We start from the raw sequence: 16,827 nt of genomic DNA, 5'->3' as shown, positions 1-16,827 counted from the left end.
ATTTTGGAATATTCCATGTAAACTTTCTCACTGACCGTTTCTGCAATGAAACTTTTGTTTTGCCGTCATAAAGCATGTTGCTGAAACTTCTAACATATGTGAACAAGCTGCAGAAAGCTCAGGTTGTCAGTGTCGTCACAAGCAACTCATAAGACCTGCACAGACGTCAAGCTGCCACTTCAATGACTGGATGGATTATGGGGGAATGGCTCCCTGGACACAGACAGGTACACGGCCCCTCATCTCTGCGGGGCCCTCTTAACTGAGTCATTTCATACGGAGGCTGTGACACCAGGGGCCTCCTGACCTCAGGGGTCCATCTTCACCTCTGTGGTTCCGTCCCGGGTAAGTTTAATCAACTAAAAGGAGTTGGTTATTGTCTCACTGAGGACGACACTCGGTTAAAACACCACTGTTGTTGTTGTTCAGATGGTTGAGTAACAAATCCACCAGTTGGAGTTTAGAGATTATCAGACACCACATCACTGCACAGGTGACAGTAACATTTAGTTTCCTATGTAAAAACTTCATTTTTACAAATATGAAATAAACTAATGTAATGGATTTTATAAAAATGGTTTGCATGACATTTTTTTTCTCACATCTGTATCAGAGTTTATGTTGCTAACTTCTATTTTACAGAATAATCAACACAGAAAAGATGTTTCCTTGATTCCAGTTCTATATATTTGGTTGTATTTGTGTTTTCTTTAAACTTTAAAATATCAAACCTCCATCACATGTCTTTGGAATAACGATGTCTTACGAGTTAACGACAAATACTTTTTTAATATTCGATATATCAGAATTTTTTTTCTTCAACATTGGCCTCTGAAAATCCACATTGGTCAGAAACTATTTTCCGTGTATGAGTATAACTATCGACTGGTCTGCTGCTCTTGTATTATCTGTATATTTCATGTTTATATGATATATACTCTCACTTAATCTTCTAGTTCTGGTTAGTTGTAAAACTGCATTTTTTTGTACTGCAACGACAATAAAGTTCAATCTGAAACGGGATCTGATAAGATCAGATTAAATAAGATAAGATAAGATAATTCTTTATTACAACAAGGACATTTTCTGTGTGACACTAAAAAATCTATAAAATGAATAAGTGAACATGCAATATAAACAAAAGGAGAGAAAAAGAACAAATATAATATGTACATAGTGAAACCAGATTGTAAATCAGCCATTGAATCACACAGAAAGTAATACTCAGTTTTTGTTGCTTTAAGAATCTGTAGCTTAGATGCAGACGCACATTCACATGTATTTGTGTCTCTGCGGACGTGGCCCGAGCGTGCATGTGCGTTTGTGTGCGTGACACACGCAGACAAATGAGTGAGGAGAGGGGAGGAGGGTAAAGGGGGAGGGAGGGTCAACAGATTCTTTGATTACTGAACCTTGTCATTCAGATAGGAGAGGACTCGAACACACGGCCGACACACAGAGGGGCTCATCTCCATCTGCAGTGTCCTCCGCCTGATTCTATATAAATCCTCTTTATCAAAACATGTTGTTAGTGTCATTACAGGTTGTACGTGCACTTTGAATATTGCTGCTGAATCGAATACAAAACACTTTCTAACAATTCTGACGGTAAATGAATTAAATTGGTAACTGCAAGCATGAAAATGATTTTATATCTTATATCATATTAGTAAGTTGAGTTGTCTGGATGAAACAAAATGTCTGAAGACGTCATATAAAACTCTGGTAATAGACTTATTTTTCTTCTTTTCTGGTATTTTAAACAATAATAATCATAATAATAATAATAAATTATATTTCACAATGTTTTCTAAATACCCAAGGACACCTCACAGTACATAATAAATATACATAATTACTGATGTTTTTAAGTGGAACATATCTTCAGTTACATCCTCAAATATCAAAGTTGAAAAATAAAAGTTAAAGTAGTAACAGGAGTCACAGCAGAGCTTCCTCCACTCGGGGGCAGTACTGAGGTCTCAGGCTCCTGAGCCGTGTTGTTAGCTGTTGATATACGGCGGCTGCAAACAGCCTCTAAGTGCATCTCAAGGTTCATTGAAAGGGTGAATAAGATCTATAACTCTTCTCCTGTTAACGTCGTCTGTGGTGTCACACGTTGACCTGATGCTCCGGGGCTGAAAATGTCAGTTTCTGACATCGGCCTCAAAACGCAGGAAGAGCAGAACCCCTGCTCGTGATGTGATTTGGTGAACCTACATGTTTTCATTGGCTTAAAAACTCAGCAGGTTTCTAACTGTGACACGTTCAAAAGATGTCGGAGCCCTACTCTACCAACTTTGTCCAAAATGTCAAAGATGTTGAACAGAAAAGAGAATATGTATGTACAAAAACACAGATGTACACAGACCTTTAACATATATAATTACGAGATGAATTATATCACTAAACTATATAAAGACACATCACACAAATCAATGATTTATTAAAACTAGGAATGAATTTTTATATAAAATTAGATTCTTTGGTGATATTAAAACGACACAAAGTTTCTGGATTCAAAAAAAGCTTAAATCTTAATATTATTTATCTTTTAATTCCTCATAACACTATAAAACATGAAAACTGATATCAGTCCACATCTGTATTTTTGTAATAAGAAGAAGAATATTTCTTCTGATCAAAGTATTGATCCACAAATATCTGAAAATGGATTATTGTTTTGTTCATCAGGATCAGAAAATCCCAGGTTTTATACCAGTTAATCCTAAAACAGTAATTTATCGATGGTGTTGTCTTGTTGCTCAGTGTTAGCTCTCCTCCTCAGTCTCTCAGGTATCAGCATCGTCTTCATTCTGTGTGCAACATTTCAATCTCTGATGCAAATCAGAAGCAGCAGATAAAACCACGATTCCATAAAGACAACCAGTAACTCCAGTGCTCGCAGACAGCAGAGACTTCAAGTGTGTCGAGGTAAAAGTGGCGTCTCACTGGAATCAAACCTTTCACAGTCAGCGGGAGTTTAAACTGTCCAGAGCAGCTGAGGGGCTGCGTGAGACTGGCGGAGCTGCACAGTCGCTGTTCTCCACTAGTGACAACAGAGTTTTAGTTTTTGACTCAATCGAACGCATGTTGTTGAAAGTTAATGCTGCTCTAGATTTTCAGACAGAATCAACCTTCACAACGTGTTAACGCCGCCGGACTCATTTTAGTTTTCGGTTACATGTGAATCTGAACATCTGGAATCATCTGTTGTCTGAGCTGTTTTCAGGAAAATGAAGCGTGATTCTTAAAATCAAAAAGAAATCACAATTGTGCACCAGAGTTAATCTTGAAGTTTTCTTGATCGTGAGATGTTTGAACGTCATCTGGTTCTCTCACTGTTTTGACGTGTTTATCTGGACATCCCTCTCTGAAGCACAGTCAGTGTCAGTGATGGAGCATGATGAAGACGAGTAATGGAAACTGTCAATAGACCAGGACAGATCAGACAAATTAGCTTGTTAACGTAAAAACAGGCTACAACAAAGTGTTCCACTCCAGTCCACCAGGTGGCAGTAATGCAGATGTTGTTATCACACAACGTGGCGACAACAGTAAACGTTTTGTTATTGCGGGGATTGACCGGATCAGTCTTCAGAGCTGAAACGTTCCTGTTCTTTTGTGAAGCTGCTTCCCCTGAACTTTTTGGTGAATAAAAACATTTACTGGAACTTAACTTAGACCCTGATCGCTGACGTGGAAACATTCAGAGTTCCTGCGAGAGTTCCTACTTCCTGGCCAGGAAGTTCCTGCGAAGGTTCCTGGTTCCTTGAGAAAGTAGATGTGCTTTTGATTTGTCTGCTGAGGCTTTTTAATATAAAACTCAGAATTTATTTTGCCATAGTAACAGTGGATTTTATTTCCTGTCGGTGAAACTGAAATTACAAGAACATGGATTTTTTTTTCCATCCAGAATAAACAGGAGAAAACTGATTCCAGTATAAAAGCATGTGAGCATCAGTGAAATGTGGATTAATCAATAAAAGACTTTCGAAGTCGTCTGAACTTCAGAATTCCGACTCACTGTGAACGTGTGGTCTCTGTTGTTTCTCTGGTCTTCCTCTTAATTTGAAATTACTCATTTCCTGTGGGCGGAGAAGTCATCCAGTGCATTCAAGGCAAAAAAAAAAAAAAACCTGCCGTGTCACAATTAAGAGAACTCGCAGTTGCCCCCGGTAACTACCTCGACCCACCAGACCCCACCCCCACCTTCCCCTCTACCTCCACCCCCCCCATAATAACCTAGACTCTTTGTCACCGTGGTGATTGGTAGACTAAACAGCGTGCAATATTCACCAGATCCACAACCAGCGGATCATTACAAACATTAAGACGATACAGAGGGAAACACAACTGGTGACCCCGCCCCGCCCATGCCCCCCGCCCCCCCCGGCCCCTCACACTCTCTATTTTAAGTGCACGCCATCACGTGGGCATGCAATTACACACACACACACACACACACACACACACACACACACAGTGAAGCCTATATATTCTTAACATTCTTCGGCCAGTAAACAAACGGGCTGGACAGATGCATCACCCCAGGCAGACAGAGAGATTCTGAGGGCTGGGAATGTTTACACGATGCTGTCGCCTGCCGAGGCCTCATCCAGAGGCGGCGAGGACTCGGAGAGGAACACCGAGAGACAACGTTCATCAAGTCAACGCAACGAGTGATACGACCAGTGAGGAACCGCTCGCAACGAGGCAACAGAATAGAGGGAAGACAAGAGAATCACAGACGCTCCTGCAAGAAAGACTCATTTTGTGGAAAACGTTTGACAGAAGTCAACTAAAATGAAAATTAAATAAAATCATCAACGTGAATTGAACTAAAAATGCGATTTACAAGTTTGTCCAGTTACATGAGTTTGATGAGTTTGACCTGGAACGCGTGTAGTGTGCAAACGTCACGTTCAAAAACAGATGGATTACTGACCACGCCTCCTGGATTCAGGCGTTAGAGGGCCCCCTGGTGTTTACCTGCAAATTAATACCCCAGGAAGAAATGCTAAACGGCTACAAAGATGATAAACGTGTGCCCCTGGTGTACTTCAATCTATAAATGTTTTGCATTGCTGTGCTACGGTTTCCTGGTTCAACGAGATGTTGGCTAGAAATTATGCACAACAAGCTTCGACCTATAATTTCTCTTGATCGGTGGGTGTGTCATAGGTTTTACTCAATCAGCGGCGTTGGAACAAATATTATGAATATTATTATAGGATTATAATTTAAGATCTCTCCACAGTCGATGTTGTTTATCACAACCCAACACACGGATTTTATTGAAGCTAGAAAAGGTTCCTATCATCTGTTTTTATAAAGATGCCGTTAGCTGATGGCATTTGCTCAGTTGTCATTAAAGCTGCTTTCAGACGTGCACTGAGCTCCGGAGGCAGTTTCTCCGGAAGACGTGTACGTGTGAACACAAATGTCAGAGTGAACGCCTCTGGACTTTCTGCGGACATTCTCCATGTGGCCCCCTATAACCTCCCCCACTGGATTCACCATGAGCAAGTGGAGGGGGGGCTTCTAATATGTGACGGACGCATACATGAAAATACATCCCGGTCCCTGTTGACCCTCTCGTCAAAGCTACGCTCCTAAAACACATGAACGAAAAACAAGACGGCTTCTCTGTGACTCGCTCGCTAACATTCTAGCTGCTGCAGGTCGGTCAGTGACAGACGTTCATCACTGTTCTACGAGGGCCACAAATAACTTATTGATGACTATCGAGACATGGAGATGATTTTAATAAATAACAATAAAAGGGTTTCAGAAATAACTGTGTTACTTCGGTCACTTGACATTAAGGTTGCATTATTGTTTTGGAATTCAACAGACTCCTCGATCTGAAGTCACATGAGGACAAGTGAGCAAACTGGATGATGATGATGATGATGATGATGATGATGAGCTGCAGCTGAAAATCTGCGGAAAAATGTCGCTCGACTTTCATGCTTAATGGTCGTTTTGCAAAGTCCAAGACAAGAAATGGTGCAAGTTTGAGGTCTCGTTGTCTGCTGCCCTCCTCTGGATAAGATAAGATAGAATAACACTTAGTGGATCCCCAGGGGGAAATTCAATAAGTGAGCTGCTTTTCCGCCCAAATCTGGAACGTTTGAATCTATCATGAACTTTCTTTTTTCTTTTCTGAGCTCCGTCGTGTTGAATTGGCACCAAACTCTTATATTTATCCGCCGCAGATTTCGGGGATCGAGCTGACCCCGCGGAAAGAACAGACGTTTGTTTGCGGCGCTCACACGATTGGTGGGACTGAATAAGAACCAGCCAGCAGACATGTTGGAGTCCCCGCGGCCCCGGATACGAATGAGCTGACCGCATTCTACCGTGACTCCACATCAGTCAAAAAGATATACGCCACTTCCTCCACACACACACACACACACACACACTCACACACACACACACACACACACACACACACACACACACACACACACACACACACGAACAAGACTCCATCCCCGTCTCCATCAGTCAAGTCCTGCGGCCGATGAACTTCCATCGTCTCCAAGGTTGATAACAAGCCTCTTAAGCTTGGCGGCTAATCAAGCTCAAAGGAGGGAGCGAGGGAGAGATAGTGGAGGAGAACAAGAGGTCTGCCTGTGGATATGGTGATGTCTCTCTCTCTCCCTCCCTCTCCTCTTCATTTTCAATTTTCCCTTATCTCCCTCTCTCCACAGGGGGAGGTGGAGGGAGGCCTAATAGCTTGCGAGGAGGGGGGGGGGGGGCGACTCTCCAGAGTCAACTCTCTCCACATACCAGTCATTTACTTTAGCTGGAGAGAGAGAGAGAGAGAGAGAGAGAGAGAGAGGGAGAGAGAGAGAGAGAGAGGGAAAAAAGAGAAATGTCTTGATAAATCATCCGGGGTCACGCGGCTTCCATGTTCCCCCCCGAGTTACGGAGATAGTGGGTGAAGAAAAAGAAACGAGAGAGTGAAAGAAAAATGACAAAAGTAAAAGAGACCAACAACAATCTGTCCCAGACGTCCGTCTCCTCTTTGAAGTTTGTCTCATCTGACGTCGGGACGCTGACATCAACAGGAACAAGTGGCTGCTGCTCTTTGGACCCGAGTTCAACCGTGTCCATTAATGCTCCTGTCGCTCTGATGTACGAACAAAGTTGTAATATTATGAGAATAAGTTGTATTTTTAGAAGAATAAAGTTTTAATATCGCGAAAATAAAGTTTTGAGATTCACTTCAGTTCAATTTTATTAGAAAAAAACGCCAAATCATAACAGATATTATTTCAAGACACTTAACATAGAAAATGAAGTAATAATATTACAAGAATAAAGTAATTTTAGGCTACATGTCATGTTAAATGGGGATATCAGAGGAGCTGCTTGTTAAATTACCTCTTTATTTCAATATAATATATTAAGATTATGATATTTTCTTGAAAAAGACTTTCATTAGACTTTTCATTACTTCTATTCTCTTTAACGCATGACTTTATTCTTGGAATATTACGACATATATTTGTGTAATATTTAGACTTTCTTCATTTAGGCCCTAATACTCCATCATACTTCAGAGTTCTGTTCAGAGTTCAGGTTTAATTTGCCTTTGTTAACGAGCTCTTATCCGAGGTTTTATTTCACAATCTACATTTCTGACGTGTTTGTAGTTTTTTCATTGTGAGTTGCAGAAGTTGCCCAACTCACATCTCGGCTGCAGGATTAACACAACCAGATGTTTTTTTCATTCGTTGGACAAAGATATGAGAGCAGTGTTGTCCGGCTGCTCATTTATCTTTCTTTTTTTAAATGTTTCACAAGGTTTCATTTCGTGACGTTTTCACTCCTCTATTTCTAATCGTTTGTCTTATAAACAAGAACATGCTATCACCATGGATCTCATCCATGACGCAGATGAATCAGGGGGAAGCTGGGAACAAGTTAACAGTTATATTTCTACTATGTTTACTTGTATTTGTCGATGAAGCAGCCTCAGAGAAAGGGTTTGAGAAGGTGCGTCTATTACAGAGCAGGAGGAGACCTGGGAACCTGCTGGAGTGACTACACATCCCATCAGGCCTGGAAGCACCTCAGGATCCCCATGGATGAGCTGGAAAGCCGGACAGGGAGAGGGACGTCTGGGACCCTCTCCTCGATCTGAGCCCAGATGAGTGGATGGTGAAACGTCATGATTGACAGATGAGACTGACTCAGGATTGGTCGATTCTCCAAATACCGGGCAGCATTTGTATACGTGAACTTTTCATTTTTCTACAGCGGGAGGAAGTGCAGACGCGTAGTCCATCTTGATATCAACACATTCTGACAGTTTGAGTGTTTTTTTACACAGAATATAAAAAAAACAACAATATGTAGATCTGTTTTGCACATCATCGCTTTTTCCTCCTGAGCCCTGGGAGCAGTCTGACAGGATCCTGTTTCTGACGATATGTAACTGAACCAATAAAAGACACTTTCTCTTCTCTTTTGTTTTCAAAAAGAGTTTTATATATTGCGACGATCATGTTGAGTCTGAAGAACGGCAGCATCTGCATTCAAAGACAGCAACAGATGAAAACTGTTGTCATGACGTCCTGTCAAACCTTCAGACCGATGATGCATCTAGAAAAAGTAACTTCAATATTTAACCCTGTGATGCCCAACATGACAACGAGTGGGTTTTTATTTTCTTTGCTTTGTCTTTAAGATATTTTATGATTTCATATTCCAGATATTTATTTAATATCTTGTTTTTGATGTGGAAGATTAACTTTTTGCGAGAAGATGAAAATGAAGTATTACATAATCACTAGGAAATACATAGGAATACTGAATATATTTACAATTAGGAACATATTTACTGCTTTCTATTTTACAACTCAACACGACTTTTATTTTCTGATTGAAGTATTTAATAAAACATTTGAAATTTAATTTTACATTATTTAGACATTAGGTGGGCGTCACTGTGACTATTGAACACCCAGTTCCATATCAGTGATATAGATGTTATATATCAGTTAATTATCAGTTATATATAAATATATCTATAAATTCCTGATGTTACAGATGAAGCTGCTGCAGCTGCAGGTGCAGAAGAGTTGAATGATGTTTTTTATAAATCCACCTGGTCACCTGCAGAGGCTCGTGTAAGATTCATGTCGTTTCTCTCCCTCTCTCTCTCTCATCACTCTTCCTCCTCTTCCTCCGTCACTCTCTCTCATCTCTTTCCCACGAGTCTCTTACCTCATCTCCTCTCCTCCCTCCTCCCCAGCCTCTTGTCATCTCTCCGTCTCAAATCACCTCCTCCAAACCCTCGTCCCGTTCTCCAGCCTCCTCTGCTGTCTGCCCGTCTTCCCTCGGACTGGTTTGTTTCCCAGAAGCAGGAGAACGGCCTCTTCTTAAAAACTGACGGGGACAGTGTGTTTGCAGTCAGGACCCCGAGGCTCTGGAATGATCTGCATGAGGAAAATATGATAACGATAATTTAAAATCCCTTCTTAAGACACGCCTGGATCAACCTTTCCTGATTTTTTATTAAAACTGTCTTTATTGTCCATCGGTCTCAGATATTTTCGCAAAACTATAGACACATGTTTCTCAGCATGACGGGGGAAAGTGCAAAGATGCAGCGTGTGATGATGTAGGAGTTGAATCTGTAGTTCAGCAGTGCAGAGGATTGGTCCGACCCAGAGACACGATGCAAAGGCAGAATAAATCATCCTGTGCAGGTTGTGTTTTTTTATTGTTGCTGCAGGAATGTGTTTTACTGAGAGCAAGATTCAGGAAATTCGGGAAAAACTGTAACATGAATTTTGAGGATAAAACAAACAGAAGATGTGGGACTCATTCTGCTTCTCTGCTGTGATGTGCTGCACTTTTCTGTCACGCTCAAATTAGGCAATTTGGGGGTAATTTAGGGATTGAACCACCAATCTTCAGTTAAGTGGACGACCCGCTCCAACTCCTGAACTGCAGCTACTACATATATAATACTGTGGTTAGTACTTCTCAGAGTCGATGATCTGATCTGTCACATTCGGGAATATAGAGTAGACCATTATTGTCTCTTTCTCCCACAAACACTTATTCCATCGGAAAAGAGATTAGATTGGATTCAGGGTTAATGTCACTGCAGACATTTAATAACTGAGAACAGAGGCTACGTAAAGATAAATGAATGTAAAGGATGAATATTAGAGGAATGGAGTGGTAAGAGCAAAACAGGGATATAAATGTGACAAATACAAATAATAATGTAAAGCAGCTATCATACGTCAGTGTGTGGTATTTACAGTACGATGCAGATGAGGAGAGAGACAGATAATCTCACAGATATCACAAAAAAATGATTTAAGACTTTATGATTTAAGACTTTAACACAGCGGCCCCCTCGTATGTGTGAGTACAATGAACTGCATCTTCTGCAGGTCGACTGAACAGTTGGTAACTGGAACATGTTTTTGTGCCCGGCTTCTCTTTTTCCGTCATTTTCAGTCTTTTCCCATTCTTTTCCAAAGTGACTCAGTCAGGGAGCGAACGGGCAACAACACGAGTGTGATTCAGCTTTGAGATCATCAGCGTCAGGAAGTCTGCGGCTACAACCGACGGGACGGAGAAGAGTCGACGAGGTCCCGGTGTCGGAGAGGAGGAGGAAAAAAAAAAATTAAAGAACGTAGGGAAGAGTGTGTTGAAAAGACAAACACACATTCACTCACTCACACAAACACACACAAAGAGACACACACACACACACACACCTCTACCTCTCTATCTGGCCCCCTCCCCTGCCTCTCTAACGTCACTCCTGCAGTGCAGATAAGGCCGAACTGGGCTGTCAGCGGGCAACACACACACACACACACACACACACACACACACACACACACACACACACAGAGAAAGATATTAAGATGGACGCAGGTTTGACGTCATTTGGAGTCGGAGTCTGCGCAGTTGACTGATCGGTCCTGTTCAATCATGACGTCTCAACCTGTTTCATAGCGTCAAATAACTCGAACAAATCATTTTGATGAGAACGACCAACTGTGAGAACATTTAATTCAACTTTTATTTTATAATTCACAAAATGTCAGAACGGTAACTAACTGTGATCTCATGAGTCTGGGAAACCAACAGGAAGTGTCAAATGCTCCAGAAACGCAGAGACACTTTTTTAAGAGTGCGCACAAAGTGAGCAACTTTCATAAGTATGAATGGTCAGGAAAAAACTAACGACTTTCCCATCAGTCTCAGATAATTTGTGTTTTTTAGTGAATTGTAATTAAAGTAAACTTTCCACAAAAAAATGACTATGTTTGTTTTTTACATGATTTCACCAGGAAGCAGAAACTCACCTTGAACAACAACCAGTGAAAACAGAAGCTTCACTGAGCAGCGAACGCAGACGTCAGGTTTTAGTCTTTTCTTTTTGTAAAATCTAAACAAACCTAAAAATAGACGACCTTTGACCTTTAAAAGATTCATTAACATGGTGTTTACCTGAAGAGACATTTCTACAAGAGTTAGAAATTAGACTTTTATTTGTAAGGTTTTTTTATAAATAAGAGGTTATGAAGATGGATTGCACACACACTCACACACACTCACACACACACACTCACACACATCCACACACACACACACACACAGTCTCCAGGAAGGCTGAAATAGAGGTGACATTATACCATTAAGGGGTCACTAATCATGGTCGACCATTTTCCTCCTCATCTTAATGTGTCTCTGCTAAACCCCCATTAGTGGCGCCCGAACCCCCACAATACACACACAGACACACACACACACACACACACACGTTCAGCCCTTACAGTCTGGCTAAAACCTGTTTTTACAGTTTCCTGTGACTGAAACAACCAAAAAATTTCCTGAAACCCGCCGCCTCTTAAAAAGCTGAAGGTGTTGTGTCGTGTCAAAGCTTAACACGGGAGGCGGAGGAGAAGGAAAGTGGAAAGAAAAGAAGCTGCGGGGGGGGGGGAATCTGAAATAGAGATGAGAGAAGTGATAAAACGTCCCCGGAGGAGTGAAGGATCTCAGAGGAGGAACATAAAAAAGCGAAGGTTGAGGCCGCGTGGAGAAATGTTCGTTTATTTGCTCTTCATCCTAAAGCATAAACTGTAATAAGTCACCCAGCGGGGACCTTTGGATCTCCTTCCAGCCGTTTTACAGTAAAGGATTATGGGTCATTAAAAAGAGGAACCGGATCAAAACAATGTGTTGCGATGAAAAATGTCGAAGCCTCCCAGATGCGGTGAAGCAATTACACCAAAAAACGCCATGTACTTCCGCGACCGACCTTCCAAAATATACACGCAGGCCCTCGGATGCTCTGACACTCGGCCAAGCTCTGATATGTATCCCATGATTCTTTGGGTCCCATTACTCCTCTTGTAAACGTCAGCGGTGCAGGGGGGGGGGGGGGGGCAGAGACGGTGTTAAATCCTGCAGAGGTTGAACCCCGCAGAGACATTTTTCTTCCGAGCTTCACCTTGTGCTGAAAAGTAAATGTTTAAGCGAGCTGCGATAAACACCCCTAAATCATCATCGCTGAGCCGCGAGCGCCGCACACCTTATGGGGGAATGGAGGAATTCTGGGAAATAAAAGTTGTCCTTTGGCTGTATCTCTGCGTGCATCAGAAGTGTGACAGAGCTGAGGAGTGTGTGGACAGAGAATAAAGACTTTTTAAAAGACAGATTTTGTTTAAGCTGCCAGCCTCCAGGCCTCCGTCGCCCTGCTCGGGTCTGATTGTGCAAAGATAGGACGGCAGGTCAACGCATCTTCCAGCCCTGCAGACTGTGCACACTTCATCCTGGCGGCACGGGGAGAGAGAGGATGTGGAGAAAATGTACTTTAAAAGTGCACATGTGTGGGAAACATTATCTCGTCTGATGCGTAATGAAAACAAATGCCTGTCTTTGCCGGGGATGTAAACACGGATTACAGTTTTTTATTTAACAATATATTTGCTTGACTTTCTCTGCCTCTGTCTTCGCTGAAACCAAAACAAATCATTAATGTAATCTCAGCTCAGCAGCAGCGCGGCTCCGCGTGACCAGGAGGTTAAAACACAGCAGCTACAGTAGGAGATGCTGCACAGACATTTCTCTTCCATTAAACACGGTTTGACCTGCTGATGTTTTTCACAGTCACAAAATGATCATAGAAGCTTTACACGGAAAAGTAGAGAAGACTTTTCTCAGTAAAGGAAGTCGAACAGAAATTTTAGATGTAGAGTCCTTGCTGCACATTTATAGATTTACATTTAAATATGCAACAATAAATGATGTCAAATATTAAAATAATGTTTAAATGTGAGGAGGATGATCCCCTCTGCTCCTCCAATCACCTAAAAGCTACTGCATGGATTTAATGAAACTTGGAACAAGGACCGAGAAAGAACTCAAACATTTTGGCAAAGATCCAGAAAATGTTTATATCACTTTCTTCAACATTGTGAGATAAGAACTTTCACCAATATCTCAGAGAATAATTAATGTCAACTGATGTCAACAACTGTGGGATATTTTCAAAGTAAGAGGACTGATTTGGGACGATGAAGACACAAGCTCCACTGTACTCGAGGGTTGTGGACGGAGGACGTCTCGTGCAGGTTAAACCCGTCAAGGCAAATTGTGATTTGTGAGTAGTGACAGTATAAATGAAAGGAGGGGAAACCTTGAATGACGCCAGTTCAACCAAACAAACGAAGGAGTTTGATGTCTATGATTGTAAATAACTGCAGAAGATTTTAAAGATTCAAAAACGCAGTATTACAATATTCATTATCAGCATCAAAACACAAATATATGAGAACCTGAAAGTCAGCAGAGCAACTGAGAACCAATCTTGACTAAATCATCTGCAGATGAAAAATTATTTTTCAAGCTAATATAAATAAATGTATTTTCCGCATTAGCCACAGAAAGTGTCCGACTTTAACTGTGAAAGAAGAGAAGACGTCAACACATCGTTTGATAAAATCTCTGATAAAAAATTGTGATGAAAATAAAGATCGATTCCACGTCAGAAAACAAGAGGAGCGACACACCCTCCATGATTTTATTTTATCTGTGCCGTCCTACTGTATGAACACAGGCGAGCACCCCCCCTCCCCCCTCCCTGCATCAATAACCTCCCCCCCACCACCATTCTCTCCCCAACCCACACCTCCCCCGCCTCCCCCTCAGTATCTCTCAGCTCCCAGGAAGCTGCCGGGCTCGGCTGGAGCCAGAGTTCTGCCCCATCCATCATCCTTATCAGGGAGAGTCTGGCTGCACCGAGGAGAGGAAGAGGAGAGGAGAAGAGAGGAGGAGAGGAGGAGAGGAGAGGAGGAGAGGAGAGGAGAGGAGAGGAGAGGAAGAGGAAAGGAGAGAGGAGAGGTGGAGAGGAGAGAAGGAGACAAGTAGAAGAAAAGAGAGAAGAAGAGCAGATGAGAGACGAAGGAAAGGAAGAATGAAGGATGGAAGGAAATTCAGCTTAGAAATCAAAAGAAAGGTCTGTACTTATACTGTAGATGGAAAAACAAGCGGACTAGATGACGTCATATCACAACCTGTGTGATGCACAAGAGTGTGTGTGTGTGTGGGTGGAGGGGGGGGGGTAACCCTGATACAAACAAAAACAACAGGCACCATCCACCACATCAAAGCCTCCATTGAGATTTGAGGTTTCAGCTGGTTGACAGGGTGTATGGATGGTATGTGTGTATGTGTGAGTGTGTGTGTGTGTGTGCGTGCGTGTGTGTATGGATGGATGGTATGTGTGTGTGTGTGTGTGTGTGTGTGTGTGTATGTGTGTATGTGTGTGTGTGCATGTGTGTGTGTGCATGTGTGTGTGCGTGTGTGTGTGTATGGATGGATGGTATGTGCGTGTGTGTGTGTGTGTTCTGCAGATACAGTGGCTCATCAAAGCCTCGGCAGCAGTCAGACTCTGCACCAGAGCAGTTCAGATCATCTTTTACGGCCCCAGATTCAAATAAACAAAGCTGAGTGAACAACGCAGAGGAAGAGGAGGAGGAGGAAGAATGTCCAAACCGAGCGCTGCGGTCCTGGTAAAGATAAAGAGTTTTTATGGTCGGAACCAGACGCTGCTGCCGATAACTGTCAGTGTGTCCTCAGATGTCCGAGGAAGCGTTAAACAGTCTGATCACACTTTCACTGAGAGGGCAGAGACTGAAGATGAGCGTCTCACAAATTGTAAAAGCAAAGAACAAGGCTGAACCATAAAACAAAAGTTATTATCATCATATCATTTTCCACCGATAGCAAAAGAAGTCCAATATATAACACTACTTATACATTGTGTATAGCATAATGAGGCAAGTTTAAAATGACGAACTTCACTCAGAAGCAGAAAACAACATGAAATGAATAATGAGAATAAGATTTAATGTGATAATTATCAATGTTGACAGAAATAAATAAAGAGGGAGAATGAAATAAATACACAAATAAAATAATATAAAATACAAGAGTATAAGTAAATACATTTATGTTATATTATAATATAACTCAAAAACATTAAGCTAAGTGCAAAGGCTTTATCATCACATGTGGAAATAACAACTTATCAGTGCATTTAGATTCTTATTTACTTATGTCTCAACCTGGTGCCGTCAATAAATATCTAAATATTAAGATAGAATTAGAAGGAATACACAGATAGAGACATAAAGTATGTAAGAAGAAATATAAGATGAATACACATTCATATCCACTCATCACATACACATTCATGTTAGAACATGAAACACAGGTAATAATACGTTAATTATAACATATGTGCTCTACATCTTGATAGAACTTGTAAAACAACCATTGTGAATTAAATTATAATATTGTTGATGCAAAGTTTTTCTTTATAACTTTACTCGTGAGGAAATAAACTGGAATACTTCTGCCCAAGACGTCCACTTTCTAATCTATGTTTCTTTTTCTTGTCACAGAAACAAAAAACAGAGTTATTGTCTTATAATTACGGTTAATATGAAATGTTGAAATTGCTCATGGTCGTCACAATCTCAAGTCATCACTGTTTATTTTTGTTGAAAATTCAATCCAACTTTGGTCCAAAGGAAACTTTCAGATAAAAATAAGTTGAACTTAAAACTGCAGCTTAAAACCAACTTTAGCACCAGAAACAAAACGGATATGAAACCAAGCTGCCTGCAGGCGAACAGAGCAAAGTGAATTTCACCATTATTTTTAACCAAATGAATAAAATATAATTTGTATTTTGTGGCTGTCTTGTGATTGTGCACAGAGATACTGTACAGCAGGCACCATCCACCCCCAGCAGCCCGGTGCCAGAGGGAAACATAAACTCATTCATCTTGATGATCACGAAACAACAAGAGCGATCCATCTCGCTGCAGATGAATGGCTTCTCCAGGGCTGGAAACGTAATAAAAGTTGCTCTCTAATGGAGTATAGTTGTATTATGGCCGGTTTATAAAAGCCATAAGGCCATTGTCAGCCAGGCAGGGAAATACAGCATCATTACGCCGCTGCAGAGACGTGGATCAGTCGCTGATAACATTAAAGCAAAGCTTCCTTTGTGTGGCGGCGGTCTGCTCTCCACCACAGTAACTGGTTTTGGCGTGAGCCAGACGAGCAGCGGCTTTGAAGCTGCAGCTCGTCGCGGCGGCTGAGGCTCAGCTGATGTCGCAGCAGCTGACAGGACGAGTGAGGCCTGTTCGGAGCCGAGGTGCCGCTCGCCACGTGATGTAATTATCGCTCCATCCTCATCCCCCTGACAGAGTGAAGGAGAGGCTCCATTAGAGAGACCAGAGTTCATGCATGTTTTAAGCC

The 16,827-nt window shown here is 41.6% G+C and overlaps 1 long non-coding RNA gene across 1 annotated transcript in view; it reads right to left on the bottom strand.

Moving 5' to 3' along the window:
- Positions 1-7,221: 7,221 nt before the first annotated feature.
- LOC138413834 (uncharacterized) overlaps positions 7,222-16,827 on the bottom strand; it is a 28,373-nt gene continuing 18,767 nt past the window's right edge. Inside the window, exon 2 of the long non-coding RNA XR_011246232.1 lies at positions 7,222-9,458. This is a non-coding gene — a long non-coding RNA (uncharacterized lncRNA). The remainder of the gene's footprint in view (positions 9,459-16,827) is intronic.

Source organism: Paralichthys olivaceus, chromosome 15, assembly GCF_024713975.1.
Source record: "Paralichthys olivaceus isolate ysfri-2021 chromosome 15, ASM2471397v2, whole genome shotgun sequence".
Taxonomy (NCBI): Eukaryota; Metazoa; Chordata; class Actinopteri; order Pleuronectiformes; family Paralichthyidae; genus Paralichthys; species Paralichthys olivaceus.
This window is presented reverse-complemented; position numbering and strand designations above follow the sequence as displayed.